The following is a 15,991-nucleotide window of genomic DNA, read 5'->3' on the forward strand; positions in this document are numbered from 1 at the left end:
CATTGCATGGGATGTTGCACATAGCTCAGGGAAGAGTGTGATTGCTATTAAATTGTGTCCTGTTCAACCATGGCCTGTTGGCCATGAAGAGAAACTTTCTGTGCCTCTGAGTCTCTCCAGTTCCTGACCCCCAAAGGACACAAACCTGATGAGTTGTGGCTCCCGCTCCAGTGGTGGCACTTGGACCTCCCTCCATCCCCAGAGCAGAGCTCCCTTGTCCCAGAAAGTCCCTGGCAATGCAGGGATGAAGGAAACAGGACAGGCTGTGGGGATCAGGGGCAGGGCAGAGCCAGGGATTTGGGGTGGTTGTGAGCCCAGGGCAGGAGCTGGCCCTTGGCCTTGGTGAACCTCATCCAATTGTCCTGGGCCCATGGCTCCAGCCTGTCCAGATCCCTCTGCAGAGCTTCCTGCCCTCCAGCACAGCCACGCTCCCACCCAGCTTGGGCTCACCTGGGAACTGACTGAGGGTGCCCTCGATGGCCTCGTCCAGATCAGCAATAAAGAGATTTCACTGACCTGGCCCCAATCCTGAGCCCTGGGGACACCCCTGGGTGTGACTCCATTCCTCAGCTGCTCTGAGTGCCAGGGGTTGGATGAGGGAAATGGTGGGGAGGGGATAGGGACAAATTGTTATTGATTGTCAGCCATGAAGGGTCTTGATTTACACATTAATTCAGACAGCATTAGGAGGTGCTGGGGGTCAATATCAATTGGACATTGCTGATATCCATCTCTAAACAGGAAAAATTGGAAAAGAAAACAGGACAAAACAGTTCTCTCTGCATAGTTTTCGAAACAGTATATTCACTTTAAATACACTACTGAAATCTGTCTAATTCATCACAGAAGAATTGAAAACTTCAATTATTCCCATGGGCTTTTCTTGTTTGGAAGTTTTAAACAAATCTTTATGAGCCTTTCTCACTGAATTCCTGAACGGAAGAGCTCAAGAAAGAAGAGGCCTGTGGAGTAGTAAAATTCATCAGCAACCTCCAAGTGGCTGAGTCTCCATCCCCATCAGAGAAGCAATGAACAGAAATGGGCACAGATTAGATTGTCCTAGATTAGGGCAAATTTGGGAGAAGACTTCCGGAAGGAGCCCCCAGAAAGCAAACCTTCACGGCCCCTTCCCCACCTGGTTTGGGAAGAACTCCCTCGGAGAGTAGTGGAAAAAAACCTGTTTATTTAACAAGCAAAACACTCCCCAGTACAAAAACAACACCAGATGACAAAACTCTTTCACTGTTCTGAAGAGATGACAAATTCAGAAAGTCTCTCCTGGGGGTGGTTGTCCAGTTCTCAGTCTCCAGTGCTGGGGATGGCTGCTGCAGGTCACAAAGTGCAGGCTCTCTGTGTCTCTTGGTGTTTCCCAGGTCCCGGTCTGGAGCAGGTTCAGATGCTATTCAGGAAAGGGAAAGGGAAGGAGGAAAAAAAGCAATCCAGGGTAAAAATTGGACTGCCTAGCCTAGCTAAACTAACTAATAAGCAAAAGTAAAAGAAAAGCGAAAAGCAAGCAAGCAAGCCAAGCCTCTCCTATACACAGACCATGGGGGGAGTTGAGCCGGCTGATAAAAACACAAAACAATCCTTCATTTTCAGAGTCAGTCCTGATGGCGCAGAACATAATATCAGGCATAAACAGAACACATGACTGGGGATACAAGCACCATAACGTCACCCTAAGACAGCTTTGTGGCTGCCACAGCTCTGGGATGGGCCCTGGGCCTGGAGCAGGAGCAGCTCTGGAGGGCCCCAAGGCCGGGCTCTTGTGCTGGCCTGGGCAGATGGGATGGCAGCAGGGGCTGCAGAGCTCTCAGCACCTCAGCCCGAGGGGAGCAGGGCACCCAGGGAGCCTCCTTTGGCCTTGGCCAAGCCCCTTCCCCCATGGCTGGGGCTGAGTCCTGGCTGAGCTGCAGCTGCTGCTGTGCCCTGGCCAGGGGCTGAGGCCGTGGGGCCAGTGGCCAGAGCAGCCTGGGCTGAGCAGAGCTGTGGGGCCAGAGCCGGCTGGGCTGTGCTGGGGAGAGGCCCTTGGTGCTGCACAGAGCTCAGGGCAGCTGGCAGAGCTTGCAGGGAGCTGGGCTGGGCTCAGAGAGCCTGGCACAGAAACCATCAGTGTCCATCCCAGCCTGGCTGAGCGTGCAGGGCAGGACTCAGCCCAGGCCTTGTGGGGCAGGGCCAGCGCCTGTGCAAGGCATGGAAAACAGGCAAGTGCCCGAGAGAGGAGGCTGCTCTGTGCCCTTGGGGGCATGGACACAGCAGGAACACTCAGGAGCCCAAAGAGCCTCCATGGCTGTGCTGGAGACCAAGGCTGGAGAGGGGAAATGCAGGGCTGCTGCGCCATGGGGAGGGCATTGAATTCCAGCACACACCTCAGCTCTCTGATGGTCCCGGCACCATGCTGGGCCCTGTTTCAGGCTGGAGCAGAGCAGATGTTGATGGCACAGGAGCCCTGCGGGGCTGGCAGGGACCTGCAGCTTGCAAGGTTCTCTGCTCTCCCTCAGCTCCTCTCTGAGAGATCCAATCCCAGCTCGGCACCTCAGGGAACAAGTGGCACTGCCTGGTCACGGGCACAAAGCTGATGTCTGCCTGGAAAGGGGCACAGGTGTTAATACTTGTTCATTTCATATTATACAAGAACATTTTTTATTATCTGAGTCACTTCAGTACTTTTAAGAAACATCAATTTTCTGATGTACTGATGGCGGAAAGAGAAGAAATACTGGTCTTCCCATCTACTTGAGTCACCAATATTCTGTTTATTCTTTCCTCTCCCTCTTCCTTCAGGTGTTTCCAGTTCTCCTGTTGAAATGGCCATGTCTAAGGACATCTCTGCACTAGACCAGGTGGATCTATGTACTTCCCGTTGCACCCAGATTTCCCCCTCCAGATGCTTTCTTGTAATTCAAATGTCTCTCAACTGACAGGTTTCATTCTTTGCACATCAGGGAGTGGCCCAATATTTCTGGAGTTCAAATAAATATGAATTTTATCTTGCTGTTTTTAAATCTATCACAGAACTACCATTTCTTACGTCTTTGTCTAAAACTGTTCCTGTACAGAAGTCCCTTGGGGATGGGGGACATGTCAGATGCTGCTGGGACATCACAGAGAGCTGAGGGAAGAGCTGTGATGGTTATTAAACTGTTCAAATGTTCAACTTGTGTTTGTTGGCAAGAAACCTTTCTGTGCCTCTGAGTGTCACCATCCCTGAGCCCAAAGGACACAAACCTGATGAGTTGTGGTTCCCACTGCAGGGGCACTTGGACCTTGGCTCTGCACAGGAGAGCTCTTCATCCACTTTCCCTCTTTTCCTCCCTCTGGGCATGGAGGGAGCTCCTGACTTCAGCCTGTGACTCCTGTGTGCAAAGAGCAAATCTGGGCAGAATCAGGGCAGGGAGGGTTAGGCGGGACCTTGGGATCTGTGCTGGGCAAAGAAGGTGTTTTCCATTGGTCTGAGACTGTCTGCTGTGAAAAGTGGATTTAATATCCAGCAGAGGAATGACTTTTGCATTTGATGGAGCTGTGCCTTCCTTTGGCTTTGTTGGCTGACAAGAAATGAACATCCCTCTGTGTCTCAGGCAGCTCCTTCTCCAGGGAAAGCAGGTGAGAGTTGGAGCCAAGGAGCTGAAACTTAGGGAAAAGGTTTAATAAGACATTTAATGAACAAAAAACCACCTTTCAAAGCTGTATATTGGTTTATTCTACTTCACAAACTCTAAGCCATCTGAGTTTTAAGTTACTCAAAATTTTCAAGAGGACAGAAATAAAAGAATAAGAGACAGATAATAGAGAATGATGAAAAAGATTTTGAGAAGCACACACAGAGTTATCAACTCCTGGACTCCAGCACTGTTCTGATGGAAATTCCAAGAGGAGGTAGGGTCAAGATGTGTGCTTGCCTTGTGCTCAGCCTTAAATACCCCTTGGTGTTCCTGGGCCCTTCCCCCAGGTGGGACTTGGGGTCATTCGGTCGCTCAGGAGCTGGGCTGGGGTTCCAGAGGTGGCTGTGGAGCATTGCCTGTGCTGTGCCAGGGACTGGCAGACACTGCTGGGCTGGGATAGAGGCTCTGGGGGGATTGGGGTTCCAGGGCAGGGCAGGGCTGGGGTTCCAGGGCAGGGCAAGGCTGGACCTGCCCCTTCCTCCCCACACATGAAATGTTTCCAGCCAACAATCTCCTCCAGTCTGTCACAACAGGCAGTGTTGGAGGTGGAAATCCCAATTCTGGCCATGGGCACCTGGACAAGAAGGACAGTTCTTTTCCATATGAATGAAAGCCCCAGGTCTTGGCCAATTTCTGGTTTGATTGCCTGGATTCTGTTTGGTTTTGTTGTTGCTTTGTTTCCTTGGTGTGCCTGAAGTGTCCAGTCAGGAGCAGAGTGACTCTTGCAAGGAACTTTGCCGTGCTGTCACTTAATATTAAATCTGGTTTTAGCTGATCCCTTGCTGGGGATTTTTTCAGCGCTCTCAAGCCCTCGTTGGTAACAGGGTGAAGGAGCCCTGGCCCAGGCTCTGGCCCTGGGGGACACAGGGACGCTGCTGGGGGGTCCCTGTCCCCCTGTCCCACCCCCCACAGCCCCAGCCCCCGTCCCCGTGTCAGGCTCTGGGGTCGATCTCGTGGAACATCCTCTGGGGGAGGCTGCGGTGCCGGGGGCAGGAGGACCCGGGGGGACAGGGGACCCTGCTGTGCACGAGCAGCGTTGGACTTCTCTGGGGGAACTGGGAGGGGGGGCTGGGGTGGAGTGACCTCCCCAGTGACCTCACACAGCCCCTGTGATGTCACAGAACCCCTGTGATGTCATACAACCTCCTGTGATGTCACACATCCCTGTGATGTCACACACACGCCTGTTATGTCACACAGTCCCTGTGATGTCACACAGCCCACTCTGAGATGTAGCAGGTCACCTGTGATTTCATACAGGTGCCCTGTGATGTCACAGCCTGCTCTTTGAGGTCCCAGTCTGCTCTGTGATGTCACAAAATCTGCCCTGTTATGTCACAGCCCAGCCTGTGATGTCACAGACACCCTGTGATGTCACAGCCAGCTCTATGATGTCACAGCCACCTTTGTGATGTTATGCAGCCTCGCTGTGATGTCACAGCCTGCTCTGTGATTTCTCAGTCAGCTCTGTGATGTCACAACCCACTCTGTATTTTCTCTGCCTTCTCTGTGACATCACACAGCTGCTCTGTGATGTCACAGAGCCCTTTTCTATGATGGTAGAGTCTTCTCTGTGGCCTCACAGCCCGTTCTGTGATGTCACAGTGCCAGCCTGTAATGTCACAGCCGACTTTGTGACATCACAACCTCCTCTGTGATGTCACAGCCTGCTCTGTGATGTCACAGCCTGCTATGTCATGTCACATAATAAACCAGTGATGTCACAGCCAACTGTATGATGTCACAACCTGGTCTGTGATGTCACAGAATCACAGAATCACAGAATTGTTGGGTTGGAAGAGACCTTTAAGATCATCAAGTCCAACCCATGCCCTAACACCACCTCAGCTAAACCATGGCACTGAGTGCCACATCCAGTCTTTTTTCAAACACATCCCAGGATGGTGACTCCACCACCTCCCTGGACAGACAGTTCCAGTACTTTATCCCCCTTTTCATAAAAAACTTTTTTCCTAATATCCAACCTAAATTTCCCTTGGTACAGCTTAAGACACTGTCCTCTTGTTCTGTCAGTTGCTGTGAGGAGAAAGAGACCGACCCCCACCTGACTGCAACCACCTTTCAGGGAGTGTAGAGAGTGATAAGGTCACCTCCGAGTCTTCTCCAGGAAAAACAACCCCAGCTCCCTCAGTCCTTCCTCACAGGACTTGTGTTCCAGACCCCTCACCAACCTTGTTGTCCTTCTCTGGACACGCTCCAGCCCCTCCATGTCCTTCCTAAATTGGGGAGCCCAGAACTGGACACAGCACTCGAGGAACGGTGCCAGTACAGGGGAAGAATGCCAAGAACACCAGTGCCAAGTACAGGGGAAGAATGACCTCCCTGCTCCTGCTGGCCACACCATTCCTGATCCAGCCCAGGAGCCATTGGCCTTCTTGGCCACCTGGGCACACTGCTGGCTCATGTCCAGCCTGCTGTCGACCAGTGCCCCCAGGTCCCTTTCTGCCTGGGCACTGTCCAGCCGTCCTCACCACGCCGTCCCCAGCCTAGAGCAGTGCAGGGGGTTATTGTGGACAAAATGCAGGACTTGGCACATGGATTTATTAAATTTAAACTTATTGAACTCTGACATCTATCCAGCTGCTCCAGGTGTCCCTACAGAGCCCTCCTACTTTCCAATAGATGGACACACACTCCCAGCTTAGTGCCATCTGCAGATTTACTAATGAAACCTCAATCCCCTCAGCCATGTGGTCAATAAAAATATTGAACAGAGCTGGCCCAGCACAGAGCCCTGAGGGACAGCACTGGTGACTGTCCCCAGCTGGATGCAGCACCGCTCACCACCACTCTCTGGGCCGGCCATCCAGCCAGTTCTGAACCCAGCACCGAGTGCTCCTGTCCCAGCCGTGGGCTGCAGCTTTTCCAGGAGTGTGCTGTGGGAGACAGTGTCAAAGGCCTTGCTGGAGTCCAAATAGACACATCCACAGCCTGTCCTGCATCCACCAGGAGGGTCACCTGGTCATGAAAGGAGACCAGGCTGGTCAAACACGACCTAGCCCATCCTAAACCCCTGCTGGCTGGGCCTGACACCCTGGCCATCCTGGAAGTGCTGTGTGATGACACTCAGTGTAAACTGTTCCATGACCTTACCGGGTACTGAGGTCAGGCTGACTGGCCTGGAATTACCAGGATCCTCCTTCCCACCCTTGCGTTGAATGGGTGTCACATTGGGCAGCTTCCAGTCATCTGGAACCTCACCAGTGAGCCAGGACTGCTGGTAAATGGTGGAGAGTGGCTTCACAAGCTCATCTGACAGCTCACTGTCACCCTGGGGTGGATCCCTTCTCGTCCCAAACATTTATGAACATCCAAGCAGCTCAGCAGTTCTCTGATGGCCTCCTCTTGGATAACAGTGGCCCACTCTGCTCCTTGACACCATCAACCAGCCCAGGAGGAGAGTTGTCCTGAAGGCAAATAATTCTCACTAAAAACTGAGGCAAAAAATGGCATTAAGCACCTCTGCCTTCTCCTCATCTGCAGGTATTAAATTCCCTTCCACATCTAATAAAGAACAATGGTTGGTCTTACCCTTCCTTTAACCATTGATGTATTTATAAAAATATTTTTATTAACCTTTACAAAAGCTGCCATTTTAAGTTCAAACTGAGCTTTGGCCTCCCTAATTTCTTCCCTTCATGCCCTAGCAAGCCCCTTAAATACTTCCTGAGAGACCTGACCCTCCTTCCAAAGATCATACATCCTCTTTTTATTCCTAAGTTCCTTCAAAACCTCCTTGCCCATCCAGGCTAGATGTTTGCCTTGTCGACTCGTCTTTTGGCACACAGGGACAGTCTGTTCCTGCGCCCTTGAGATCTCTTTTTTTAAACTTCCCACCTTTCCTGAACTCCTTTGTTTTCAAGGGCTGCTTCCCAAGGAACTCTCTGAATAAGTCTCCTAAGTAGGCCAAAGTTTGCCCTCCAGAAGTCCAATGTAAGAGTTTTATTGCTGTTCTTCCTCATTTCACCAAATATTGAGAATTCTATAATTTCATTATCACTGTGCCCCAAGTGACCTCCATCCACCACATCTCCCAGCAGCCCATCTCTATTTACAAACAACAGATCCAACATAGTCCCTCCCCTGGTGGGCTCACCCATCAGCTGCAACAAAAAATTGTCCTCCACAAACTCTAAAAATTTCCTGGACGGCCTTTATTGAGCCCACCTCAGCTGGGCTGCTGATTTCACCCCTAACTCAGGCTTACCACCCATAAGCCTGCTTCCAGACAAACCAGCTACATCTCCCTCCCCCTTCAGACCTAGTTTAAAGCCCTCTCAACAAGTTCTGACAGTTCATGAGCTAAAATTCTTCTGCCCTTCACAGAAAGATGGAGCCTGTCTGGTCCAAGCAGGCCAGGTGCTGTAAAAGTTGCCCCATGATTAAAGAATCTGAAATTTGGCCAATGACACCAACCCTTGAGCCACTCATTGATAATGTGAGCTCTCCTATTGCTTTCAGCGTTTTTCTCAGACTCCAAAGGGACTGAGGAAAAGACTGTCTGTGCCCCTGTCCTATTAACCACCTGACCCAGTGCCCTAAAGTCCCTTTTAATTGCCCTGACACTCCTCTTTTCAATCTCATCACTGCCAGCCTGGGGTATCAGCAGTGGGCAATAATCAGAGGGCTGAATCAGCCCAGGCAGTGTGTCAGTGATATCCCGTACCCGGGCCCCAGGGAGGCAGCAGACCTCTCTGTGGGGTGGCTCTGGTCGACATATGGGGCCCTCTGTTCCCCTCAGGAGGGACTCACCCACCACGATTGCCCTTCTTTATTTTTTGATGGTAGAGGTGCTGATCTGTCTCACAGATGAATCATAATTGGGAGCCTCTCTGGGCAGATAATTTTCTTCTAAATCATCTGGCTGACTCTCCAGATCCAGGGGATCACACCGAATCTGAAGTGGCACCTGGCTTGGGGGAGGGGGTTGGGAGGGATTTTTATTATTACCTCCTCGAGTAGGTACCCACTCCCATTCTCCTTCATCAGCCAGGTGTCCTTCTATAGCCTGACAGTGGGAGGTGTGGGAGACAGCGGGAACCAAGGAGAGCATTGCTGCCCTGCCAGACCTCATGGAACCAAGGATCCATTGTGACACTGCAGGGCCCTGGGGCACCACGGTGCCATTGTGACACTGCAGGGCCCAAGGATCCAAGGAACTTTGTGACACCAGAGGGACACTGTGACACTGGGAGGCCTCATGGAATCATGGAGACCATTGGGACACTCTGGGGCCTCATGGAACTGTGGTGACACCAAGTTGTCTGGGGGTGTTGATCTGCTGCAGGGCAGGAGGGCTCTGCAGAGGGACCTGGACAGGCTGGATCCAGGAACCAAATCCAACAAGGTGAGGTTTAACAAGTCCAAGTGCCAGGTCCTGCACTTTGGCCACATCAACCCCTGCAGCACTACAGGCTGGGGACAGAGTGGCTGGACAGCAGCCAGGGAGAAAGGGACCTGCAGGGACTGATGGACAGCAGGCTGGACATGAGCCAGCCGTGTGCCCAGGTGGCCAAGAAGGCCAATGGCTCCTGGCCTGGATCAGGAATGATGTGGCCAGCAGGAGCAGGGCAGTGATTCTTCCCCTGTGCTCAGCACTGGTTGGGCAGCACCTTGAGTGCTGTGTCCAGTTCTGGGTCCCCATTTTAGGAAGGACCTGGAGGGGCTGGAGCGTGTCCAGAGAAGGGCAACAAGGCTGGTGAGGGGTCTGGAGCACAAGTCCTGTGAGGAGCAGCGGACGGAGCTGGGGTATTTTATCCTGGAGAAGAGGAGGCTCAGGGGAGACAAGGCGCTGTCAGGGCACAGGTTGGACTTGATGATCTCCAAGGTCTTTTCCAGCCTTGCTGATTCTGGGATTCTCTGAAACCACCCTTGGAGCAGTTGCAGGAGGAGCCCTGGGCCTCCTCTTCAGAAGCTCCAGCAGCCCAGGTCCCTCAGCTTCTCCTCACAGCCCCAAAGCCCATCCTGTCAGTCCTGCAGAGCCTCTGCAGCCCCTCCTCACTGCCCAGAACAGGGAGCCCCACAGCCAGACACAGCAGCCCAGATGTGCCCCCCTGGCCTGGGCTGCCTCTGGCAAGGGAGCAGCACGAGGCACTGCAGGAGCCTGCAGACAATTCCTGCAGCACTTGTGGGATGATCCCGCTCCCCAAGGGCCGTTCCCATGGTGCCAAGTCAGGAACTGGAATGGGGAGTGGGGCCAGAGAGGAAAGGGCAACCAGGGATGGGTTGTTTACAGGGGAGGGAAATGGGCTGGGCAATGGGAAGAAATTTGTAGCAGAACGAGTAAAGAAAGCAAAGGTGAAGCCAAGGAAATGCTCCGGGCAGTTTGGGGGTGGCTGCCAGGCAGCCCTGGCTCGGAGCAACAGCGTCTGCAGTGGGACAGGAAACTTCCAGCTGATGGGAACAAACTTTCTGGCTGACTGCAGAGGCCAGGACAAAGCTGAGTGGTTTCCCTGGTGTCCCCCAGCCCTTCCTGGCCCCAGGGGCTGATGGCATTTGTGCTCCCTCAGGTTCATGTCCCCACAGCAGCAGCATGGGGGTGCTCCCGCCTGCTGTGTGCAATGCAAACAGGGGCTCCTGAGCCGGCGCTGCCGTGGCTGTGCCTGCAAGGATGCGGCACCTGTGTGAGCTGGGGGAGAGGCCAGGGCTGCAGAGGGGGGATGTTGTTGGCAGCTCCATGAGGACGCTCTGGGACGCTGCCCTGGGCTGTCCAGCGCACTGGGGAGGGATCAGCCCCTGCTCTGCTGCTCCTTCCCGTCTGCCCCAGGGCCCTTGCAGAGCACCAGCCATGCTGTTTGCCCCCAGCCTGCCCACGGCCAGCCTGGGGCTGCTCACGGGGGTTTTCTGTGCTGAGCATTGGCCTGGCCGTGTTCTTGAGAGAGCCTGGGCAAGGAGCCTGGAGCCCCCAGGCCCTGGCCTGAGGCGTCAGCGCTGCCCCAGCAGTGCCCATGGGCTGTCCCTGCTGCAGCCCCGGCACTGCCACCCCCAGGACTGTGCCCGGCCCCGAGAGCACTCAGGCCCTGCAGCAACACCAGGGCCACCAGGGCAGCGGGGCAGGGCCACGGGAGCAGCACTGGCAACACCAAGTGCTGCTGCTGCTGGGCACAGCTGCTGTGCCAGCACTGATCTGCCCCCAGCTCTGCACACAGACATTGCTGCTGCAGCTCCAGAGAAGGCAACAAAAGGGCATCTCTGCAGAAAACTTTGCTGGGATATTCTTGAATTCATTTAAAGCCACCGAGAGTGCAGCCCCTCATTGACACAGTCTGTGGCCACAGGGAAGGTGGAGTGAAACAAAATGAGAAATGGCACAAACAATGACATTTCCTTGTGGACAATATGGAGTAAGTAAAACAAAGAAAAAGAACCTCCAAAATGAAACCAACAAGAAGTATCAAAGATGATTTTATTACAAGTGATTTGGCAGAATTGGCCAGCAGTTTAATGTCCCTGAAAGCATCCAGTCTATCAGTGTCCACACTGCAGCCTTGAGCTCCTGGTTCCTCAGGCTGTAGATGAGGGGGTTCAGGGCTGGAGGCACCACCGAGTACAGAACTGACACTAACAGATCCAGTGATGGGGAGGACATAGAGGGGGGCTTCAGGTAGGAAAATGCTGCAGTGCTGAGGAACAGAGAGACCACGGCCAGGTGAGGGAGGCAGGTGGAAAAGGCTTTGTGCCGTCCCTGCTCAGAGGGGATCCTCAGCACGGCCCTGAAGATCTGCACATAGGAGAAAACAATGAACACAAAACAACCAAATGCTAAACAGGCACTAACACCAATGAGCCCAAGTTCCCTGAGGTAGGATTTGGAGCAGGAGAGCTTGAGGATGTGTGGGATTTCACAGAAGAACTGGCCCAAGGCATTGCCATGGCACAGGGGCAGGGAAAATGTATTGGCCGTGTGCAGCAGAGCATTGAGAAAGGCACTGGCCCAGGCAGCTGCTGCCATGTGGGCACAAGCTCTGCTGCCCAGGAAGGTCCCGTAGTGCAGGGGTTTGCAGATGGACACGTAGCAGTCGTAGCACATGATGGTCAGGAGGGAAAGCTCTGCTGAGATGAAGAACATAAAGAAAAAGAGCTGTGCAGCACATCCTGTGTAGGAGATGGTGCTGGTGCCCCAGAGGGAATTGTGCATGGCTTTGGGGACAGTGGTGCAGATGGAGCCCAGGTCGCTGAGGGCCAGGTTGAGCAGGAAGAAGAACATGGGCGTGTGCAGGTGGTGGCCGCAGGCTACGGCGCTGATGATGAGGCCGTTGCCCAGGAGGGCAGCCAGGGAGATGCCCTGGAAGAGGCAGAAGTGCAGGAGCTGCAGCTGCCGCGTGTCTGCCAGTGCCAGCAGGAGGAAGTGGCTGATGGAGCTGCTGTTGGACATTGGCTGTGGCTGCACATGGGGACCTGTTCAGGCAGAAAGGACAGTGAAGAGTTAGAGGAGATACCTGTAACCAAAATCAAAGCCATTTCCCATACACCCTACTTTGGAACACACAGACATGGTTTTAGTGTTTACGAGACCTGGGATTTTCTTTATAAGCATCCCCATATCACTGCTTGTATTCTTGGATATCAGAAACCCTCAGCATTTCCACTGCCTCCAGAGAGAACAGAGCAAGTTCTGTGAGGCAAAGTGATGAGAGGAGAGTGAGGGCAGATGGTCTGTCATTCTGACCTCTTCAGAGTTTCTCCGGGCTTTAACCTCTCTCAGGTGGAGGGTTATCACTTTCGCACGCTTCTCCTAAAATATCACCATGTACTGCTGAGACCAGATGGATCCAGCACAGCCCAGCTCCACATTTGTAGCCAAGGACTCACATTGCTCATTTCATCAACCCAACAGCATTTTCAGTGTCACAACACCTCTGCCTTTCCCCATCAATTTTATAACTCAGAGATGCTCTAGGACAGGTTTGCATCCTGGATTGGAGCTCCCAGCTTGGACTGAAATCTCAGGGTGACTTCCAAGTGTCCTTCTGATGGCACTGGATGAAGGGAGATGCAGCTCCTTCCCTGGCTGCACTGACAGCATTGCCCAGAGCCGGGCACTGGGGACAGCTGTGTCACCCTGAGCCAGCTGTGCCCCCTCCCAGAGCCCCCAGTGCCGGGCAGCTGCTCCCAGCCCTGTGCTCTGCAGAGGGAACTGGGCCCGGGGCTGCAGAGCTGCCCCACGGCTCTGCTGCAGCTCTGCCTGCACAGGAGGGGCTGCACGCCTTGGAGCCCCGGCCCTGAGGGCAGAGGCTTGGCTGGGGGGACAGGAGGGAGGGGGCTTGTTCAGAGGGAGGGGCTGCACTGGAGGGGATCCTCTGGACATCTCTAAACTCTCCCTGCCACAGCATTTCTGGGTTTTGTTTTCTCTCCTTCCCTGATCTTCTCTCTGCTTCCTGGGGATTTTCCTCCTGCAGGTGTTTCCCTGTGCCTGAGCTCTCCCTGCCAGCACTCACAGACCCCAAATCTCTGTGCACTCTCCTTGGCCTGACAGAACCCTGCCTGTTTGCAGGGCACTGGCTGGGGGCAGGTTCTGTTTGCAGCTTGGAGAAAGGACAGCTCAGACTGAGCCTGATGGCTCCAGCAGAGGTGATGCTGGTGCTGTCCATGGGCAGAGTGGCCGCAGGCACATTAGGGATCTACTGTGAACTGACTGATCACTAAAAGTAACAGTTTGGATGTCTCAGGTGCTTGTCAAAATTCATAATCAATAATTCATAATAATCCTTTATTATTTATCTTTCCATCCCTGCCATTCTCCAGTAGTAGGAAACTGGATACAAAGTCTTTGGAGATTTCCTCATTTTTATCAAAATCCTTGCCTTGGAAATATTCTATGACTGATCAGAACCCCTCAGCATATCAGAGATTCATGAGCATTTACCCCCCCCCCCCCCCCCGTACCAAAAATACTAAACAGTTGTACTCACAGGGTCTGTGGGCATTGGGATGTTCCAGCTGTAGGAGATCACTCCAGGAGCTGCAGCTGCATTGTCCTGCAGCCAGAGGTTCCTGTGCCAAGGGCTGCCAGGGATTCTGCCCCAGGCACTTCTCAGCACCTTCCCAGCCCTGACTGATGGAAGCTCTCTGTGCCTCTGTGCTGTGCCCGGGCTGGCTGCAGGCAGTACCCCAGCCCTGCTGGGCTGGGAGAAGAGCTGCTCATCCAGAGAAATGTGCTTTTGAAGCTCTCCTTGGTTGCCAGGATCACCCTCTGTGCCAGGAGCCCGGCCCAGCTCAGCAGCACAGACACAGCACAAGGACTTTAATGACCCTCTGGGGCTTTGTGCTCAGGCCCTGAACATCAGGCCCTGAGAGGGAGCTGCAGAAACCTCTCCAGAACTCCCAAGTCAGAATCCAACTCCAAAGTTTCTTTCACTTTTAATGGGTCCCACTAAGGGACACGACTGAGAAAGTGTCCCCAGGCCGAGCAGAGAACTGGAGGCACTGATGACAGGTGGGGACAAAAAAAAGCCAAGTCTTGGTGCCCTGGGGCACAGCAGGCTCTGTGCCACCAAGGGCTGTCAGGAGACACCTTGTCCTGAGGCACTGGGGCCTCCTGGCACAGCCCCAGCCAGGCTGGGCACTGTCAGCTCCTGGTCCTGCCCTCAGCATCCCCCCCTAGCCCACATCCCAGTGGCCTCAAGGATCTGCTGGAAGGAGTCCCTGGGGAGCCTTGCTCAGGAATGGCCCTGGGGGCTCCTTCATACTCCCAAGGACTGCAGGTTTTTCAAAGCACTTTGGCTTTGGCTTTTGCCTTGGACTCTCTGAGAGCTTTGTGCAATCATGGCCTCCAATTATCTGCTGTAATTAGTCCCAGGAGAGGCTTTGTCAGGAACAACACTCAGTGGGGCTCATTAATGCTTCAAGGTGCTTCAGTTCTTTTAAGGTACTTGGTGTTTCCCTTTTGATCCAGACTCTGTGAGAGGTTTGTGCAATCATGGCCCCAATTATCTGCTTTAACGAGTCCCTTGAGAGCTTTGTGCTGACACTCAGTGGGGTTCATTGATGCTTTGAGATACTCAAAGAATTTAAGTTACTTTGGATTGTCCTTTCCACACTGAGTCTCTGTGAGGTTTTTGTGCCATCCTGGCCTCCAGTTCTCTCCTCCAAGGAGTCCATGAGGAGCCTGTGTTGGGGATGGACCTCAGTGGCACCCATTAATGGCTCGAGAAACTTTGGGTTTTTCCTCTGACTTTGACTCCTGGACAGGTTTGTGCAATCTCCTCTCAGGCCCTGAAGTTCCAGGGCTCACCTCCAAATGCTCCACGGGGCTCATTAGGATCAAGCAAGTCCTGAGAAGCCATGGCTCTGCCTTGATTTCCCTCTGCTTTAATGCAGTTCATTAAGAAGCTTGCTTTTTACAGTTATGGAGAAATATTTCAAAGAGCTTCTAAGAAATATGTATTCCTATTTTAAGGAGTGTCTTTATAACTGTTTTCTTTTGAGAAGAGCTGATTGCAGCATTCTGTGATTGATATTGATGTAGGCCCCCTCCTAAGGAGGTCTGGCCAGGTCAGAGAAGTTTCACCCTCAGGTCTGACCCAGTGTGGACAACCTTGCCCCACTTTCCCCAACCCCATGTGAGAAACAATTTTCACTTTCAAGAATTTAAATGGTTTCATTAAGACCTTATCAAAATACATTAGAAGAATGAATAAAATAAAGAATACAGCGCCAGGAGCAAAGGATTTAGTCACCATGTGCTCATGTACAAAATGGATGTTCTGTCTTTTATACCTCCAGCCCCTCCCAAAGTCTTGTCAATCCGCTCCTCCTTCGCTGTCCAGTGGTGGAGATCACTTTCTTACAGCTTGATTGGAGCTCAGGCACTGCCATAGCAACAAGCCGACCCTCCCAAATGCCCTGACTACTGAGGGCATCCCATGATAACAATGCAAGGGGGAAGGGAAAGATAACTATACACCTACACAACTTCTCTTAACATCTACTTAATATTCACCCCTTAACTGTGAGAGTCAACCATAGGATTACCCATCTGTAACAACCCCCCATTTTCTGTTTTTACAAGTCATTTTGCTGGAAAAATTAAGTAAAAAAAATTCTCTCTCTCTTCAATGAGTCATACTAGCATCTGTTGATGTGGGCAAGGACAGTGGGAACAGGAGGAAAAATCTCAGGTTTTCCTTAGACACACTTATTTGGAATGGACAGAAGGGCCTAACAGAGGTCCAGGATGGCTTTGACTCCCATCTATCATGCCTATGTGGTTGCTACCCATAGTCAGTGTATCTTAGGGGTCCAGAGGCCAGCTCGGTCTTGCCCTCCAGTCCCTGTTGTATTCAAAGACAGTTGGGGAATGACAGTGG

This window comes from Anomalospiza imberbis, unplaced genomic scaffold (genome assembly GCF_031753505.1).
Source record: "Anomalospiza imberbis isolate Cuckoo-Finch-1a 21T00152 unplaced genomic scaffold, ASM3175350v1 scaffold_134, whole genome shotgun sequence".
NCBI lineage: Eukaryota > Metazoa > Chordata > Aves > Passeriformes > Viduidae > Anomalospiza > Anomalospiza imberbis.